Raw genomic sequence first — 21,530 nt, 5'->3', positions numbered from 1 at the left:
ACTATTTTAAATGAAATAATAAACCTTTGGCAGCGGTGGGATTCGAACCCACGCCTCCGAAGAGACTGGTGCCTTAAACCAGCGCCTTAGACCGCTCGGCCACGCTACCTCGATAAAAGACAAACAAAACTCCTCTAAAATCTCTAAAAATAGATAAGAGATATAAAGTGCATTTAGATAAGTTTTTGTAAATTTAATAAGCTTCAGTTTTTGCTTTTATGGTTTATTTATATTTATCATAGTTTGCAAGATATTTAACAAAATGTAAAAATTGGTATCTACTCAAGTTATTAATAGAACCTTGCGCAGTTTTGTATATTTAACTCTAAAAATACAAAAGATGGATACAACCTGTATTAGAAGAAAATTTTGTAAATTTACGTACAAAAATTTAGTAAATCAAGCTACAAATCCTTCATATAAATTTTATTAAAAATTTGCATACTTTAGGAGATATTTTTACTAATATAAAAATTGTGTACCCACTAAATATGGCTTTGTAGTATAATTTATATGAATAAAGTCAAAATTATTATTTATATGTAATACTAAAATAGATACAAAAAATGTATCTTAAGATAAATTTCAGTAAATTTAATAAGCTACAAATTTTCTATATACACTTTATATAAATTTTGCATATTTTTTAAGATATTTAAAAAAGACTACTAATAAACTACTGGAACTTGCTACCTTGATTACCAACAGATAAAACTCTGATTTCGATGTAAATACATTTTTAAAAATAGTTAAGATAGGTATAAAGTGTGTTTAGATAAGTTTTTGTAAATTCAATAAGCTTCATTTTTTGCTGTAATAGTTTATATAAATTCAGCATAGTTTACAAGTTATTAATAGAACCTTGGGCAGTTTTGTATATTTATCTCTAAAAATAAAAAAGATACATACAACTTATATCAGAATAAAATTTTGTAAATTTATCAAGCAACAAATCCTCCATATAAAGTTCATTACAAATTTGTATACTTTAGGAAATATTTGTACTAATATAAAATTGTAATATAAATTAAAATTTCACTATTTTTCATAATCTCTCATACCAGGCACCTCTGTCTGACTGAGATATGAAAATAATGTATATATGTAAATAAAAAAAAAATCACTAAATATGGCTTTGTAGTATAATTTATATAAATTAAGTTAATTTTACCGAATTGTCTCTAATACGAAAATAGATACAAAAAATGTGTCTTCAGGTAATATTTGGTAAATTTAATAAGTTACAAATTCTTAATATACACTTTATATAAATTTAGCATATTTTTAGAGGTATTGAAAAAAAAAGAGTGAAATTTTGTACCTAACCTACTAATAATAAACCAAAAATTTGCAAAGAGAAGAAATTTTTTAATTTAACTCATTAAAGTTAATATTATATATTCAAATAATAATTTTGCTAATTAATATTAATTTTATATTATATATATATATTATATATATATATATATATATATATATTATATATATATATATATATATAATTATATATATTATATTATATATTTTATATATTCATATAATAATTTTGTTTAAACTTATATGAAATACTTTGTCCTACTTTCGAAATCAGCAAAACAGTATTTTTGTCTACTCGGCAAATCTATATATAGATTTCTGTATCGTATATCTTTGTAAATAACAAAAATAAGTTACATGTATGTTACTAGAAAATATCACAAATTTTATAAGCTAAAATTTTGTTTTTTACACTATTCAAATATTTTAAATAGTTTAGGAAATATTTATGCAAAACCTAAAAAAATGCATGTCAGTAATATTTATTTTATATTGTGAAAATTTTTTTAACACTTTAATTGTTTATACAAAAATTGTAAAATTAGATTGTATATTTTAAAATATTTTTATTCAATTTATGAATACTAAAATTAACAAATTTTTGTCATAAATTTTATATATAAATAATTTATTGGGAAAACGTAGACAAATTTCTATTTAATTAAATGAAATATTTTTATAAAAAAATTCACCACGCCCAAATGGTTTATTTTAAAATACCGTAAATTAAATATGTTATTCTTAAATATATAAATTTTAGTATAAAATACTAAAATTTATAAATTGTTAACACAAATACAAAATAAATAAATTTTATATATAAATAGTTTATTGGGTAAACGCAGGGAAATTTCTATTTAATTAAATAAAATATTTTTATAAAAAAATTCACCACGCCCAAATGGTTTATTTTAAAATACTATAAATAAAATATGTTAATCCTACATATATATATATATATATATATATATATATATATATATTTTATCAACAAATACTAAAATTAATATTTTTTTAGCACAAATACAAAATATAATTTTTTTTATTAGAACTACCTACCAGAATGTGAAAAACCTATAATACAAAATCTATTTTCAAAAATTCGTCACGTCTAAAATATTTATTGTAAAATTTTAAAAATTTAGTATGTCATTTCTCAACATGTATATTTTGATAAAAAAATTTAAAACCATAAAATTTCCTCCACAATTACAAAAAATTTTAAATTGTTTAAAGTTCAAACTACCAAAAAGTGTCTTCAACACTTCAACACTTCAACAAGTACAATTTTTAGAACTAATTACCAAAATGTTAAAAACCTATAATACAAAATCTATTTTCAAAAATTCGTCACGTCTAAAATATTTACTGCAAAATTTTAAAAATTTAGCATGTCATTTCTCAATATGTATATTTTAATAACAAATTTTAAAATCTATAAATTTCCTCCACAATTACAAGAAATTTCAAATTGTTTAAACAAACTACCAAAAAGTGTCTTCAACACTTCCACGTACAATTACGAGTACTTTAAATAATATATTTGCTATTATTATTTTTGATAAACAAAATACATTATTTAATGTTTTTTTGGTTTGTTTTAAAATACTCTAAATTAAATATGTTAATCCTAAATATATATATTTTAATAACATATATTGAAATTAATAATTTTTTAGCACAAATACAAAATATAAATTTTTTTTAGAACTACTTGCCAAAATGGTAAAAACCTATAATACAAAATCTATTTTCAAAAATCATTAATAGCCATTTGTAAACGCTAACATTAACATTATTATTATTATTATTATTATTATCTTATTATTTCTAATATTGTTATTTTGTTATATTTTATTGTTTTTTCTAGTATTATTTTATTATTCAGAAATTTTATCTATATTATTTATTAATTTTATTTTTATTAATATTTGCTTTTATTTTATGTTAAATCATCATACTACGGAAATTATTTTAATATAAATTCTATCCTTTGCACTCTTATTTATTTAAATTTGTGCTATTATTTATCATCATTGCTAGATGTTAATTATTTAACAGTTGTAATAAATACTGTAACAAGAAAAAAAATTCAAAAATTCGTCAATTGTAAAATATTTACTGCAAAATTATAAAATTTTGATATGTCATTTTTCAATATCTATATTTTAATAAAAAAAATTAAAATCTCAAAATTTCCTTCACAAAAACCAGAAATTTTAAATTGTTTAAACAAACTACCAAAAAGTGTCTTCAACACTTCCAAGCCGAATTACAAGTACTTAAAATTTTACTTTTGTAATTATTATTTTTTTAAAACAAAATACAATATTTAAACTTGTAATTTCCAAAAAAAAATTTTTAATTTATTGACTATTACCATTTTAAAAAAATATTTTTGGAGGAGCTGGGATTTGAACCCAGGACTTTCCGCATGCGAAGCGGACACTCTACCACTGAGTTACACCCCCAGGCGAAGGTAGAGTGATAAGTATGCAGTTTGTACGGAGAATTCGGTGCGCGTTTTTAGTTTTTGGCAAATATCTCGAAAACGGGGTAAAGGATTTGAAAAGTGTAAAAGACAAAAATAAAGCTTATAGAATTTTACATATTTTATGTTAATATATGTATTATGTGGTTTTAATATTATAAGAGATATTTACACTTGAATAACAACCTAGTGTTCCAATACTTTACGGGTGCACCTATCTAGTTTTTGGCAAAAATCTCGAAAACGGTTTATTTGATTTATAACCTATAAAAGACAAAATTAAAGCTTATACAATTCTCTATAGCTTTTACTAACATACTTTACATGTATCTTTTACATTAGTTTAGATATATCAATCTAAAATTTAGCTAAAATGCGAGGGCGGAGTTCCGGCAGAAGAAAGACCACCGGCGGTGCTGTGGTATGTCGGTACAAAAGCCCGAGAAGAATTGTTTGTAGTTTTATCTTCGAGATTCATCTTAGAAGTAGTTATGGATATGAGAGAATACAGGGATTGCAAACCTAACTATGAATAAACTAAAAGTAGCATAAATTTTTCTGCATTTTTTAAAATAACTCACAAATGTTATATGGGAGCACTCTTTTTTTAGTTAGGTTAGGAAAAACTAGATAAAATTTACAACATTTCCGTTAAAACAGGTATATGCACTCTGGTATAAAAGTTTTGAAAAAAAAAACGACTTTGAATTCGATGCTTCTTTATATTTTACGTTGGCCACCAATTCCTACAATAATGATATCGATTCCAAAAGGAAGTAGCGATTTTCCTCCACCAAAACGATATCAGGTTACCATCATCATCGTCGTCTGATCAAAAAGTGGCAATCGATCTTTGTTGCCAAAACATTTCTTGTTAACTTTAGACGACGTTTGGCCATTAATAGGGAACAGGTTTTAGGTTTCTCAATAAACATATGATATAGTAAAATAAATGTTTGCCTGTTGGCAAAATGAAGGTAGCAAATTGTCACTATTCTGATTTTTCTAGAATTGACATCATGAAAATGAGTGTATTATATAAGAAAATAACAAATAAGTTTGCAGAGTTTACAATTATTTGCTATGTAGCCTCACCCTTTATCTTTACTTCATTCTTTGAAAATAAGTTTTAACAATTTAATAAATATTTCTCATAATTCCTTTCGGTGTCAAAAGTCACCCCTTGGCCCTTATTGTTGAAAAATGTTAATTTAAAGCCTTTAGATTATCTTCTAATGCACCCCTTTGGAATTTATAAACGAGCGACAATTTTAATCAGCTAAATAGACTTGTAAATGGACACTGACTTACTCAAAAAATAAATATATATTATCTAATAATTATTTACTTTTATTTTCTCTACTATGTTTTGGAATTCGTTCACAAATTTATTCATTCAGAATGAAATATTTTCACTTGATTTTCGCTCCAATTTCACATAACATTTAGGTTTATCCATTGACATTGAAAAGGGTGGTTTTTAACGCGAAGCCGAAACTTTTATATTTGTTTTGTCCCTCAAAAGGGTAACTTTTCGACCCTCCCCGGTCACATTTAGTAGACAATTTGATTTTATTCACTTTGGAAAACGATCGATTTATTTAAAGTATCTAATAATTCGATATTTCATTCTTTAGTAGCAATAAATAGAAAATTCAAGACATTTTTTAGGTTTTTGTCAAATAACTCAAAAATTTTATAAGGAACCACTTCTTTTCAGTTAGATTGGGTAAAACTAGATAAAATTCACTTGGCAATAAAAGTTTTCATATAAATTCAAAAATAATATTTTAAATTATTAATTATTTTTAAATTTTATCTTTTTTTTTAATTAAGCCATCAGCACCGGATTTTGTCCAATACTGTTCTATTTACCTAAAAATCAATAACGTTTCCAATCGACCGACTTCAGGTGTAAAACAAACAATAAACTTAGAAGCCTTATATTAATTTATTTTGCTGATATCCGATTTCACAGATGAAAAATGATACAAAACTGTAACACGATAAAACAAGTTTAATAAAACACGACTCTGCAAAGCGTCTTTGTAATATTGTAATGGAATTTTCTATTCAATTTACAGAAAAGGTTATTAAAAAAACTAAAATTAATTTTTATTGTTTTTTATTGAGCATTTAACTTCAATGCTATAGATGCCAGTAGTTTGGGTTAACTGCAGCATACTGCAATGCACCACTAGTTTTTTTGTATTATAAAAACAAACAATTATATTATTAAGTTTGTTACTAGCACCCTGTCTATTAGTGGGTGTTCTCGTGAAGTAAATTCTCCAAATGATTTCATTAAAGAGATTAGAAGTCTTTGTAATAATTATTTGTATCCAGAAACTCGAGAGAAATGCTTTTTCTTTCAATGGAGATTATTTAACTTTGTCCCTTTACAGAAAATAACTTTTGGAGATTACATATTTATTGCTTTATATAGTTGTATATATATATATATATATATATATATATATATAAATATATTAAAATATTATGAGTGTTTTCCCGGAAAAGTACCACAAGCCCGGTAATGCATGCAAAATATACATATTACCATATCCACCGTGTACACTGACGTGTAATTAATTCCAAAAATAACAAATTCTGAATTTCATTTGTCTAAATATAAATCTATGTTTTTATTACACAAAATTCCACTCCATTTTGATTTTTATCCTCAATAATAAATCAAAACCTTCCGACGTTCCGGGGATGATTTGTGGTCCTGTTTCTGGAATGTAATATTTCTTCCCTCGAATTGGATTGTAATTAAAATTTAAGACGATGCAATCAAGGAATAAAGTCGTTTTATAGTATATAGTTATAGCATAAGACTATAGCTTTAACAAGGGTTTAAGATCTTGGGTAATATTTCAGGACGTGAGGTATTAATTTGCATATTTGCCAGGAGGAAATTGACTAGGAGTCTTGACAAATTGGTACATCGCAAAGTCGTTTTATTCAAAACTTTTATATCGGAGTGTATATAACTGTAGGCACAAAATCGTAGTAAATTCTATCTAGTTTCTGGTAAGCTAACTCAAAAAACGTGCTCCCATATAAAAACTATGAGTTATTTAAAAATTGTAAAAAAAAGTCTGAGTTCACAACTGTCAAAATTAATCGAAATTTCCAAAATTTTGACATTTCCAATACACTCTAAAATTTTTAATATATCCTATAACCTAAGTTGGATAACAATGCACATGCCAAGCAAAAAAAATTTAAAATCGGTTCTGTAGTTTAGGAGTACTTTCCGGACAAACATTCGTGACACAAAGTAATTTCACCTCCAACCCCTAACTTCTATACACGTCCATTTTGGGTCAGGGTAAACATTATATCCGAGTGAGAAGGGTGAGTTGATCGCAAAGTAATTAAGTCGCCGTTTGCCGTTTTGTATGCGTGACTTACCTTGTTTTACTTCTGTTGTGATAGACAGAGAGCTGGGGGAAAAATATTAAGAGGTAAAAGATTCTTATTTTATATTACAGAGCAAAATTCAAAAGATATCAGGTTGCATACTTTTTTTGATTTTATTACTCATACGATTCTGTACAAATTATAATATATTTGTTTTTAAATATTTTACTTGATCAAATGATGATTCGATATTTTATTCTTTAGTAGCAATAAATAGAAAATTCCGGACATTTTTTTGGTTTTTGTCAAATAACTCACAAACTTTATATGAAAGCACCCTTGTAAAATTTAAAATATCTAACAAGTAATGCAAAAACGTTTTGTTTATATTTTATAGTATATATATATATATATATATATATATATATATATATACATGTATATTTCTATTTTCATGATAGTACTTTTATTTCAATCGAATTTTGTGCAATGTCCTCAGAGCAGAAGAACACTACAGAAATATCGATATCGCGAATCTAAAAATAGTTTCTGCGAATATTGTACTTGTATATCATTGGTTTCCAAACATTTGGAATCAGGGATAATATCTGATAAATTCAATAGGAACTAGTTGTGTATGGTGTAGGATAAATGAACACGGTTCTTGAATTGGCAGTGAATATTTATAGGAGTACTCAAGGTGGCTAAGTTGCAGTAAAGGAAAAAAGGAATTTTTTATAACCTTGTTGAGATTTTATAACTGTTTTTGACAAAAAATGAAAATTTTGAATTATTTAATAAAAGATAATTCAAAATTCACAAAAGTCAGCTTTTTCAAAATGCAAAATTTTTAAATAATTGTTTTTTGTTTAATTTCTAAAAATCCAAAAATTTTCAAAATATTTATTTTTTTTTACTTTTTTCACTTTTGAACAAAAAATAAATATTTAAAAAAAAATCGACACAAACTTTTCAAAAATTTCCAAAAAGGACAAAAATTTCAACAATGTCAATTTGGTTCAAAATACAAAATTTTCAAATGATTATTTTTTTCGAAAATTTCTAAAAGGGCAAAAATTTGGAAGTTTTCAAAAAAATATATTCTTTTCAAATAATCGTTATTATTATTTCAAAATTCCAAAAGTTTTTAAAAAACTTATTTTTTCTACTTTTGGACAAAAAATTAAAATTTTAAAGAAAAAAACCTTTCAAACTTTTCAAAGAAGCACAAAAATTTCGACATTTACAAAAATGTCAATTTGGTCAAAATATAAAATTTTCAAAAAGGGGCAAAAATTTCGAAGTTTTCAAAAAATAGATTTTTCTCCTAGATTTCAAAATTATTTTTAAATTCAAAATTTAAAAAAAAATAAAGTTTTAATACCGTAAAAGATCAAAATTCTCAAAAAAAAAACAAAAAGGTCGAAATTTACAAAAATAAATATTTTTTTTCGAAACTAGAAAAATAAAATTTAAAAAAAATCCTAAAAGTCTAAGAGAAAAAAATCGGCACAAATCTTTCAAAATTTTCAAAAAAGAACAAAAATTTCAACATTTACAAAAAAGTCAATTTGGTCTAAATATAACAATTTCAAAAAGGGCAATGATTTCGATGTTTTCAAAAAATAGATTTTTAGCTAAGATTTCAAGCTTATTTTTATAAAAAAAATTCATAGTTTTCAAAAAAAAAAAAAAATATTTCGAAATTTACAAAAAAAAGTACAAAAACTTCAAAATTTAAAAAATACTAAAAATCTTTCAAAATTTTCAAAGAAGAACAAAAATTTCGAAATTTACAAAAAAGTCAATTTGATGAAACTAGAAAATATAAAAAAGGCAAAATATTCGAAGTTTTCAAAAGATAGATTTTTCTACAAGATTTAAAAATTATTTTTAAATAAATAACAAAAAAAAAACAAAATGAAAATTTCAAAATTCTCAAGAAAGAATCTTGAAACTTACAAAGTATTTTTTTTTTCAAAACTACGAAAAAAATCTAAATTTTCACAATTTCTAAATATGTGATTTTTATTAATATGTGATAAGCTTTGTGAATGAATTCATTCAAACTGAGCTCGATTAAGTTCTGTTTAAAAATGTTCACATCTTTTGTAAACATACTTAAGTATTTTGTACAATAATTAAGTCACAAAATAGAACATTTTACATTCGACAATATTAAAAACAATTATTATTAATATTTTTTATTATTTATTTTTATTAATTGCAGTGCAACAAGTACCTGCACTTTGGGTCAACTAAAACCTAATGCAATGCAAAAATAATTTTATGTTTTTTTAATAGAAAAATCATCTTCGTTTGAGCATCTCAAGTTTTTTATGTGGAACATATTACATTATAAACTCGTACAGAGTGCATATCGTAGTTCCACGTGTTACTATTCCTGCTTCATGCGATTTTTCTGCGCCAATTTTCTATTTTATTCGCAAAAAATCAACAAGAGTCGAGACACACATCATACGAATGCACTCTATCGAATTTGATAGGAGAGGAGATGAATTCAGGACAGGGGAGGATTAGGGGTAATTAAGGGCTTAAAAAAATATCCTGATAATTAACTTCCCGAAGGCAAAGTTTATGTTTTTGCACAAAAATCCGATTCGCTAATTATTGAGGCTTCAAGCCATTTTGAATCGATTGCGACTAAATTTAGAAAAAGTGTGTGTGTCAAGTATTAAAATATTAATATCAAATCTCTAATTAATTTCCCGTAGGGTAGTTAAAGTAATGGGCCGAAAATCGAAAATGAAAATTTTTGCATTTCTCGACGTTTTGAACGTTTCTGAACATTTTACTGGCATACATCAGAAAACTAATGGATGTGTGTGTGTGTGTGTGTGTTTTGTATGTCCGCTCGTCCACGATTTAACCGACTTGAGTAATTCAATTATTATTCGATTCCTATTGATAGGGAGATGTGCTGATCAGGTTTTGGCAAAGGCAGGTCCAGCCGTTACGGAGATACGGAGCAAAAAGTGCAGAAAATAGAAAGTGTAAATAATTTTTGAGAAAACGGATCATCCGATTTGAATGATCTAAAAAACATTCCATTTGTAATGATTGGAAGAAGAGGTGATTAGTTTTTTGCAAAGGTAGGCCCAGCGGTTTCGGAGATACAAAGCTAAATGTGCAAAAAACGGCAGTTTTTGAGAGAACTGAGCGTCTGATTCAAACGATCTAAAAAACTGCTTGTTTTAACAAAATAATTGCTTTTGGAAAAAAAATTGTTTCTCATTTTTTTTTTCAAAAAATATTTTTGTAATTTTGGATAAAAATTCAAAAAATCACCCAGACTAAGCACAGTCTAAGCGCCACTCTGGTACAAATGTTCACCCAAGTGCGTTTAGACTCTGTGTGTACTGGAGCACTTTTACCAATTTTGTGAGAAAACTATTGAAAAATGTGAAAATGCCGGCAAGCTAAGCATAGTATAAGTGAAGAGGTCGCACAGAATTATTTGCAAATGCGTTTAGACTGTGACTATGCGGGAGCACTTTTTTCAATTTTGTGTAAATTGAGCAACTATTTTTTTTGAAATTGAATTCGAAATGAAATGGCGATTGGGAGATAAATTGATTTATGATTTACATTAGATCTGCTCAGATATAACAATATAGCAAAAATAATGAAAGTTACAGTATTCGTAATAATATATTTGAAAACGTTTAAAATTTCTCGAATATTTCATTACGTTACGGGAAGTTCCAGCAAGTTGCCTTAAGACACGATGCCATACACCACTAGTTATTTTTAATATCAATATCAGTTCCTATTTTATCAATTTCCCAAGATACGAGTACTTTTCCTAAGTACCATCGAGATCTTCAAGAAATGCCAATCTCTTACTCCTGATATTCAACCTTCTATTCTAAGGATTACATCAAAGATTTAATATAATATCCTCACTACAATATATATATATATATATATATATATATATATATATATATAATATCGGATAGTGGGCTAGTAACTATAGATGTCCCTTCGGAGACATCAAACGAGGAGATATGCGAATTTCTAAGGAAATTCGATATTGATACCTTGGCAAAGGACTCTTGGGACAAAATTCTAAGATTTAGGGATAAAAATATTAGAATTTAAGGTATAGGTAGTAAAAATATTAGGGTTAATAACCAGAGGTGAGATAGAGACAAATAGTGGATTTTGAGATAAGTATACTTTGTAGAAGTAATTATTGCAATTTATGGGAAAATTCTGCTTCATAACTAGGGTTTATACAAAAACCGACATTTCAGGATCATTATTGTTTGGCTTTGAGCCTCGGATACACGAATATATGATTATATTTTAATTATTAATTACTTTTTATTTTTTATTCCTTATTAAAAGGAAATTACTGACATTTGGTGCTGGTTTCCAATTATTAGTTTTTTACAAGCTGTGTTAATATGTGAAAGTGATAATCTAAGAAATTCAAAACCACTGATGATGACGTAGAATTTTACGTCGAAACGTATGGAAAAATGAAGATGTTTTAAAAAAATCTTTACCTTATTTATTTTTTACTTGATGTTACGCCCTCCAAGAAATGTATGATTAATTTCTCATTCAACATAAAATTTAAACACTGTCAACATATATATATATATATATATATATATATATATATATATCATTCGTCTATTATTTCCGATTGGGGTTGATTTTTCCTCATCCCTTCAGGATTATGTGATGTATGTGAGGTTCAAGGGTATTTTACCAGACCTTAGTGGTGGTCTTACATACACCTCCAAAACAATCGATACAAAACACAAAACACGAATATAATAATAGATAGAGAGCTGGTGGTGGTTACACACTCAAAAAAAAAATAGTTTGTAGTTTCAATTTTGATTTTGAAGTATACTGAGTTGCTGTAGAGTTTTATGATGTCAGAAAATATTGTAGATAATTTAATTTTGAACAAATTTGCCAAATGTTTTATTTATCTTATACCAACGCTTTAAAAGTTGCAAGATTTATAATAAATAAATGCACATAAATGAGTGAACTGTTTTAGAGATCTATGTATAACTTTTATTTTTCAATTATTATTTTAAAGTATACCGAATTGCTGTAGGTCACTATAATATTAAACAATATTATAAAATATTTAATTTTAAACAAATTCTTCAAATATTGTTTTTCGATCAAACAGCAAGTTTAAAAGTTAAATTAGTTAATAAATTTAGAACAAAAGTATATAGAATAAGTATATAAATATCATTAAACCTTGACATTGAATTTTGTTGCATTTGTTTGAGTTTTGCGTTATTCACCAAAATATTATTAGAAGATGTATTTATTGTTATATGTCACTAAAAAGCTAATACAATTTACTATAAATTAGTATAAATTTATTAATAACATTTAGAACAAAATTATATTTTAAAAAATCTCTAAACCTTGACATTCAATACGTAGACAGTACTTGTTCTTGCATTTGTTTGAATTTTGCGTAATTTGAATGTATAAAATTTACTATAAATTAGGACTAATTAGTTGATAATGTTTAGAACAACTTTATATTATTAAAAATCATTAAAGTTCGAAATGTAAAAGGAAAGCTTAAAATGTTTTTGGATTTATTTACATTTCACAAAATATATTAAAAAATTGTTAGTTAGAACAAAAAAATAATACTTGTGAGTTGTTATAGAAACCTATAATGTTAGGAGATATCATATATTATTTAATTTTGAACAAATTTGTAGAATATTTTGTTAACATTTAGACAAATGGTTTAAAAGTTACAGTACCTATAATAGATAAATACTCTACTATTTATGTATTAATAATTATAATTTATAGGAACCTAAATAAAATAGAATTATTTTCGTTTTAATAAAATTTGTGTTTTTTCGATTCTTTTAAAAAGTAGCAAACTTGACTCCAAACATTACCTTAATAATAAACAATAACATTAAAAAAATCATAATTTATTATAATTTTTATCATTATTTGTAGAACCTGGTGATAATTTTTTAAGTTAAAAAAGTTATGTAATATAAATATATATATTATACTGGTAAAAAGTTAAGATTTCAGTGGTTTTCGTATCAGAAAGGTACAACATATGCAAAATTGTGGTAACTTTAACAGGATTTCAAGCATTTCGACCTGCAAATCCTCTTATAAGGGTTCCTTGTACTCGTCCTTATGTTTTCTGAAGATTTCGACAAAAGTTGCAGATTTAAGTCCTTAAGACTAAACAAGACTTTGTCTAACACAAAACACGAGGAATAGAATCAATATTTAAATAGACAGAATTGAAATAGAAAAAATAAAATAAAAAATTCTATAATAGTAATATTTCATCGGTTTTCATTCCAATTTTGATTAAATCCTTCTGCAAACATTTGCAAATGCAAATTCTGTCAATTTGAACCCTTCAGGGCTTCAAAGGGCTTATTTGCAAATACATTTACACCTGAAACCAGGTAATTGGCTTTTGCTAATTCCGAAAACAATTCGAGACATTTCTAAGGATTTGCTAACCGACTCTATAATAAGATTTAAGGGCAAAACACATAAATAAATTTTACATCATATTCTTCAACTGCAATTTTAAAGTACATCGAGTTGATATAGAGTCGTGTGATGTTCGAAAAATTTGTAGATAATCCAATTTTAAACAAATTTGTTGAAAACAACATTTATATCAGATGCACGGTTCAAATTTTATAAGCAAAAGTAATATCACATGTACTTTTAAAGTGCTCACTATAAATGATTGTATTCAAATGCAATTTTAAAGTATATCGAGTTGATATAGAGTCGTATAATGTTAGAAAAATTTGTAGATAATTTAATTTTAAACAAATTTGTTATATAACACATTTATATAGGATGTACGGTTTAAATTTTATAAGCGGTCTTATATCACATGTACTTATAGAGTACTATATATCTTAATATCACATGTACTTATAGAGTGCTCATTATATATGATTGTATTCAAATGCAATTTTAAAGTATTTCGAGTTGATATAGAGTCATATGTTGTTAGAAAAATTTGTAGATAATTTAATTTTAAACAAATTTGTTATATAACACATTTATATAGGATGTACGGTTTAAATTTTATAAGCGGTCTTATATCACATGTACTTATAGAGTACTATATATCTTAATATCACATGTACTTATAGAATGCTCGTTATATATGATTGTATTCAAATGCAATTTTAAAGTATATGAAGTTGATATAGAGTCATATGATGTCAAAAAAAGTTGTAGATAATTTAATTTTAAATAAATTTGATATATATAACATCTATATAGAATGTACGGTTCAAATTTTATAAGCGATCTTATATCACATGTACTTATAGGGTGCTATATATCTTAATATCACATGTTCTAATAGAGTGCTCACTATAAATGATTGTTTTCAAATGCAATTTTAAAGTATATCGAGTTGATATAGAGTCATATTTTGTTAGAGAAAGTTGTAGATGATTTAATTTTAAGCAAATTTGTTATATAATACATTTATATATGATGTACGGTTCAAATTTTATAAGCGAAAGTAATATCACATGTACTTATAGAGTGCTCACTATAAACGCTTGTATTCAAATGCAATTTTAAAGTATATCGAGTTGATATAGAGTCGTATGATGTTGGAGAAAACTGCAGATAATTTAATTTTAAACAAATTTGTCTAGACATTAGACAAAATGTTTAAAAGTTACAAGACTTGTAATAAAAAAATGCTTTACGAACTAAACTCCTTTGAACATGTCTCGAACGTGTGATGAAATTTTAGATAAAGTTGTATATTCAATTGCGATTTTAAAGTATACCGAGTTGTTGTATAGCTTTATAATGTTAACAAAAATCATTGATCAATCAATTTTGCATACATTTTTCTCATATGACATTAAAGTTCATCAAATATTTCAAGATTTATAAACAATACACCGCACAAATGTACTTTGCAAGATCTTATAACAACTATTTAAATTTATTGATAATTTATTTCAGTTTAAGCTCTGATTTAGTTATCAACTACAAAATTATTCATCAAACTTCTCAAATCAACAAATTCCCAAACTCTTTTCCCACCAAAATCTTTCCCCAACCCCAAAATTCTTTCCCAAAATCGATCATCCATATAATTTTCTACAAATTTAAATATGTCAACCTCTGTTTGTGTTTATTTTTTTTATTAGTCTCCTGTCGTTTTTTTCCGAATTCGCAACATATCTCCAGAAAGAGAAAAAAACCCAGAAAAAGATTTGCGTTGAATAATTCATAAAATCTGTAAAGGGGGCTCGTGGGGGACCACCAAAGAGCACCCACTTGGTGGCGGTTTATATTTATTCATGTGTCGTCAAATCAACACAAGTGGTTAGGAAAAAATTCACACTAGAGGGGAAAACTAGTATATATATATATATATATATATATATATATATATATATTTAATAAAAAGACTAAAACAAAATCCGCGACAAAATCAAACCATGATTACAGAACACATTAAAAATATTAAGCATTCTTTATTATAGCTTTCTTAAGCATTCTTTATTAAGCATTCTTATATATATAGTTATATATATATATATATATATATATATATAACTATATATATATATATATATATATATATATCACAGTATTTTCCTCCAATGCAATAAATCTAAGTTTGAAATTCAGCTCCGGAGACAACTACTTGGCAATAGGCAATCATTTTGCATATCAGAATATATCAATAAATAGATTTACAGAGTCTATGGATAAAAATAGAAGAAAATAGAAGACGAGATTCTAATGAATAAAGGATGCAGTAAATGCATTTTACAGTGGTGGTCATGGTTTGGAAAAGAAGGGGCCACAATTGGAGCTATTGAGAGTTAAAGTTTATTTTCAACAATTTGAACTCATAGGACTTAAATTTGTAATTTTTAATTTTAATTTTAGTGTTTAATTTTCCAAAAATTTTCAGACTTCAGGAATATTAAAAATTTGCCAAGAATTTTGATACTTTATCAAAATTTTCGATGATTTCTCAAGGTTACTAATAATTTGTCAAGGTTATTACAAATTCGTCAAGATAATAAAAAAATTGCTAAAATCGTTAAAAACTCGTCAAACTTTTAAAACAATGTCAAAATCATCAAAAGTTACTCACAATTATCAAAAATTTGATAAAATTATAATTATGTATTAACAATTTGACAAAATTATATATTTGGTGAAAGATTCATCCAAATCATTAAAAATATTATGAATTTTCTATTTCTTTTTTAAAAAATTACCAAGTTCACTGAAAACTTCAATTCACCAAAATTCATCAAAAATATATTTAGCAAAATTATCAAATATTCTCCAAAATTGTCAAAAAAAATCAAGAAATATCAGAAGTACAAAAAAAATATCAAGACTTAAAAAAAGCTCTAGAATTATTAAAAATTCACCACAATTATCACCAAAATTAGTCAAAATTATTATTAGTAGTTTGCTAAAATTAATCAATTATTATTTTAAAAAAAGTTTTACAATTTTTCAAATATGTAAAATTTTCTTTTTTTAATATTTTCTTAAAATTATAGCATAGCATTTTTTTCAAATTTTTGGTTAATAAATTTAGAAATTTATCATTTTTTTTCAATTTCTACTAAAATTTGAACCAATTAATGATAAAACCATAAAACTTTGCCAAGATTTATAAAAAATCAACCAAATTATTAGAAAATCGACCAAATCATAAAAAAATCGAGCAAAATAATTAAAATGTGACCAAATAATAAAAAATTAAACCAAAAATATTATAAATTAGATGAAATCAACAAAAAATTTTACCAAATTGTCATAATAAAATCTATATAAATTGCACACACCAATTTATAAAATTATGAAATATTATGAAAAATGATTTACCAAGAAGTTTTACCAAAACAACTGGTGAATTACATAAAAAATTGCCCAAAAATATTAAAAATTCTAAATAATATTTTAAAATGTTAAAAAATTAAACTAAAAATGTCATAAATTGGATAAAATTAACCAAAATTATACCAAATTATTAAACTAGCAAAATTTTAATACTTCAAATATTACCAGGGATTTTCATTATGACCTATTACCTAAGTACAACATACATGTACATAATGACCCAAAAAAACTTAAAATCGGTTCAGTAGTTTAGGAGTCTATTCGGGACACACATACACATCGTGGCACCTATATATACAAATATATATATATATATATATATATATATATATATATACAAATCCTCGTATATATTTATTTAAAATAGATATCCAGGGGGTTGGTGTTGAAGTGTTTTCCGGAATTTGCATGTGAATAGTCTCCAAATTGCCTTCGCCGTATGCGGAGATTTATTTGCAACCCTTTTGCTCTAAAGGGAGGATTCTAGTCTGATCTTGTTTGTAAAATACAAAGAATCTGCTGACAGAATTTATAGAATAGATAAAAGTTACCACCAAATTGGATAATCAATCTGGTAAATAAATAAATGAATCCTGGATAAGGGATAAGAAAATCAAGTAATCGATAGTAGAAATTTTAAATTTTGGAAAAATTTCAATGTCCTCCAAGGCAGTTTTGTTAAATCCTCCAAAGATATCATCAGACAGATAGGATATTCTTTTCCTCCGATGGAAAAATATTCTATTGTCGACTTTGGAAAAGTTCATAGGAGATTTTAGAGGATTTAGACTAGACGATGACCATGTGAAAGGAGGAAATAAATCGTATTTTTCAATTCTGAAACGAAAACAAGGATGATGCAAATTTGGTCTGGTTGAAATAAATTGAATAATTTACGAAATAAATTACTTCAATGTGCAACATTAAAATTAATGAGGTTTCTAACAAAATTTTGTGTATTTACCAAAAATTTGAGAAAATGATCCAGGTGAGGAATGAGAAAGTCATATCTTCAAGATCGTTTAGGGGTCACAATATAGTTATCAGAATTCCAAAATTTTAGCAAACTATTTTGCAATATGACTACTTTAATGTCTATTAGTAAAATTAATGAGGTTTCTAACAAAATTTTGTGTATTCAACAAACATTTGAGAAATGATCCAGGTGAGAGTTGAGAAAGTCATATCTTCAAGGACGCCTAGGGGTCACAATATAGTTACCAGAATTCCAAAATTTGAGAAAACTGTTATGCAATACGACTACTTCAATGTCCAATATTGAAATTGATAAGGTTTCTAACAAAATTTTGTGTATTAGACAAAAATTTGAGAAAATGATCCAGATGAGGAATAAAAAGTCATATCTTCAAGGACGTTTAGGGGTCACAATATTGTTACCAGAATTTCAAAATTTTAGCAAACTATTTTGCAATATGACTACTTTAATGTCTATTAGTAAAATTAATGAGGTTTCTAACAAAATTTTGTGTATTTACCAAAAATTTGAGAAATAATCGAGGTACGAGATGAAGAAGTCATATCTTCAAGAACGTCTAGGGGTCACAATACATTAACCAAAATTCCACAATTTTAGCAAACGATTTTGCAGTATGACTACTTTAATGCCTAATATTAAAATTGATGAGGTTTCAAACAAAATTTCATGAATTTAACAAAAAGATGAGGAATGATCCAGGTGAGAGTTGAGAAAGTTATATCTTCCAGGACGTGTAGGGGTCACAATATAGTTATCAGAACTCCAAAATTTCAGCAAACTATTTTGCAATATGACTACTTTAATGTCTATTAGTAAAATTAATGAGGTTTCTAACAAAATTTTGTGTATTTACCAAAAATTTGAAAAGTGATCCAGGTGAGGGATAAAGAAGTCATATTTTCGAAGACATCTAGGGGTCACAATATAACTACCAGAACTCAAAAATTTGAGCAGGATATTTTGCAATGCTTCTACTTTAGTTTCCTATATTACAATTGATGAGGTTTCTAACAAAATTTTGTGTATTTGAAAACTTGAAAAGTGATCCAGGTTAGAGATGAACTAGTCATATCTTCAAGGACGTCTAGGGGTCACATTATATTTACCAGAACTCCAAAATTTGAGCAGAACATTTTCTAATGCTTCTACTTTAATCTACAAATCAAAAATCCTTAACTCTTTTTGCAAAATTCTGAAATAACATCAAACCCCATCACCATCCACCAACTTTTATTCCCAAATCCATCTATTTTGCTCCTCTCAAATTTTCCTCTATTTCTAGAACTCTTGTTCTAGTTCTAGTTCTAGATATTTACATAGAGAATTGTTATTATAGAACATCAATCATTCTCATTTGTGTGTAGCTGAAGTTTATTGTGGTTTTGTTGGAATAGAGATGTCTGTTTCTCGTGTCTGGATGCTTTTGCATCCAGGAATTTGAATAATGCACCTTCACGAATAATTAGGAGTTGAGAGTTACAAGTTGTAATAGATATAGTATATATATATATATATATATATATATATATATATATATATATATATATATATTACAAAATATTAAAAGCATTACAAAATATTTTGCTCAACTTTTAGAGTTCTGGTAACTATATTGTGTCAATTAGATGTCCCTGAAGACATGACTTTCTTATCTCTCACCTGGATTATTGCAGAACTTTTTGGTAAAAACACAATAAAGTAGCTACATTGCACATTAAAGTAGTTAAATTGCAAAATGTTTTGCTCAAATTTTGAAGATCTGGTAACTATATTGTGACCCCAAGACGTCCTTGAAAATATAACTTTTTCATCTATTACTTGGATCATTTCACAAATTTACCTTGGTAAGTAAATTTTTGGTAACTTTTTAAGTAAATTGTTAAATATCTAATAAATTTTTGAGAAAGTATAAAAATTTAAGTACTAGATATCATAGTATATACATTGACAAATATTATTTCGAAATTTAGCATTGATGGCGCAAGAATTGTGAACTTAGGGCCACTTTAAAAATCCCACATAAAAACCATTAATAAGAATAACGAACTTTATCTTTAACTCATGTAAATTGCCAAATATCTCAAAACTGTTTAAGAAAGTATAAAAATTTAAGTACTACATATCAAAGTATGTATATTGAAAAATAATATATAAAAATCTAGCATTGATAGCACAAATATTGTGGACTGGAAGCCACTTTAAAATCCACATAAAACCATCAATATGCATAACAAACATTACCATTGTAAGTACCTTTGTAAGTAAAACGTTAAATATCTCAAAACTTTTTGAGAAAATATATGAATTTAAGTACTATATATCAAAGTATATATATTGAAAAATAATATATAAAAATTTAGCATTTATAGCACAAGAATTGTAGACTTAGGGCCACTTTAAAATCCCACATAAAAACCATCAATATGAATAACAAACATTACCATTGTAAGTAAATTGTTAAATATCTCAAAACTTTTTGAGAGCGTATATAAATTTAAGTACGACAGAGCAAAGCGTATAGATTAAAAAATAATATATAAAAATCTAGCATTGATAGCACAAGTTTTGTTGACTAAGGACCACTTTAAAAATCCCACATAAAAACCATCAATATGAATAACAAACATTACCATTATAAGTACTTTTGTAAGTAAATTGTTAAATATCTAAAAACTTTTTGAGAAAGTATATAAATTTAAGTACTACAGATCTGATAAGTACAACAGATACAGTGTATATATTGAAAAATAATATATAAGAATCTAGCATTGATAGCATAAGTCTAAGGGCCACTTTAAAGTCCCATATAAACACCATCAATATGCACAACAAACATTACCATTGTAAGTACTTTTGACACTAAATTGTTAAATATCTCAAAACTTTTTGAGAAAGTATATAAATTTTAGTACTAGATATCAAAGTATATAGATTAGAAAATCATATATAAAAATCTAGCATTGATAGCACAACTATTGTGGACGCAGGGCCACTTCAAAAATTCCGCATGCGAACTATCAATATGAATAACAAACATTACCATTGTAAGTACCTCTGTAAGTAAATTGTTAAATATCTCAAAACTTTTTGAGAAAGTATATAAATTTAAGTACTACAGATCAAAGTGTATAGTTTGAAAAATAATATATAAAAATGTAGCATTGGTAGCACAAGAATTGTGGACTAAGGGCCACTTTAAAATCCAACATAAAAACAATCAATATCAATAACAAACCTAAAAGCTTGACTTGAAAAAACTCAGTATCTAGTGATTATTAATTTTTTAAAAAGTATGTATGTGTATATGTATAAATTAATTAATGGTTCTCAACACCTGTTTTTGCAAAATTTATATTTACAGCTCAGCTGTAAATATTTTGTCATCCTTGTTCAAGAAAATATTTTATCAAAGGTGTCTTCTAGACTTTA

The 21,530-nt window shown here is 25.8% G+C and overlaps 1 protein-coding gene and 2 non-coding genes across 3 annotated transcripts in view; all 3 read right to left on the bottom strand.

Moving 5' to 3' along the window:
- LOC113389003 (apoptosis-stimulating of p53 protein 1) overlaps window positions 1–21,530 on the bottom strand; it is a 217,786-nt gene that overhangs the window by 186,692 nt on the left and 9,564 nt on the right. The window lies entirely within an intron of this gene.
- On the bottom strand, window positions 28–109 carry Trnal-aag. Its single transcript has one exon. It is a non-coding gene; the product is annotated as a tRNA-Leu (tRNA).
- Window positions 3,717–3,788, bottom strand: Trnaa-cgc. The gene has a single exon. It is a non-coding gene; the product is annotated as a tRNA-Ala (tRNA).

This window comes from Ctenocephalides felis, unplaced genomic scaffold (assembly GCF_003426905.1).
Source record: "Ctenocephalides felis isolate EL2017-DRISC unplaced genomic scaffold, ASM342690v1 CF-g0.4_SCAFFOLD_03573, whole genome shotgun sequence".
NCBI lineage: Eukaryota > Metazoa > Arthropoda > Insecta > Siphonaptera > Pulicidae > Ctenocephalides > Ctenocephalides felis.
Note: the sequence above shows the minus strand (reverse complement) of the source record. Positions and strands in the feature narration are given on the sequence as shown.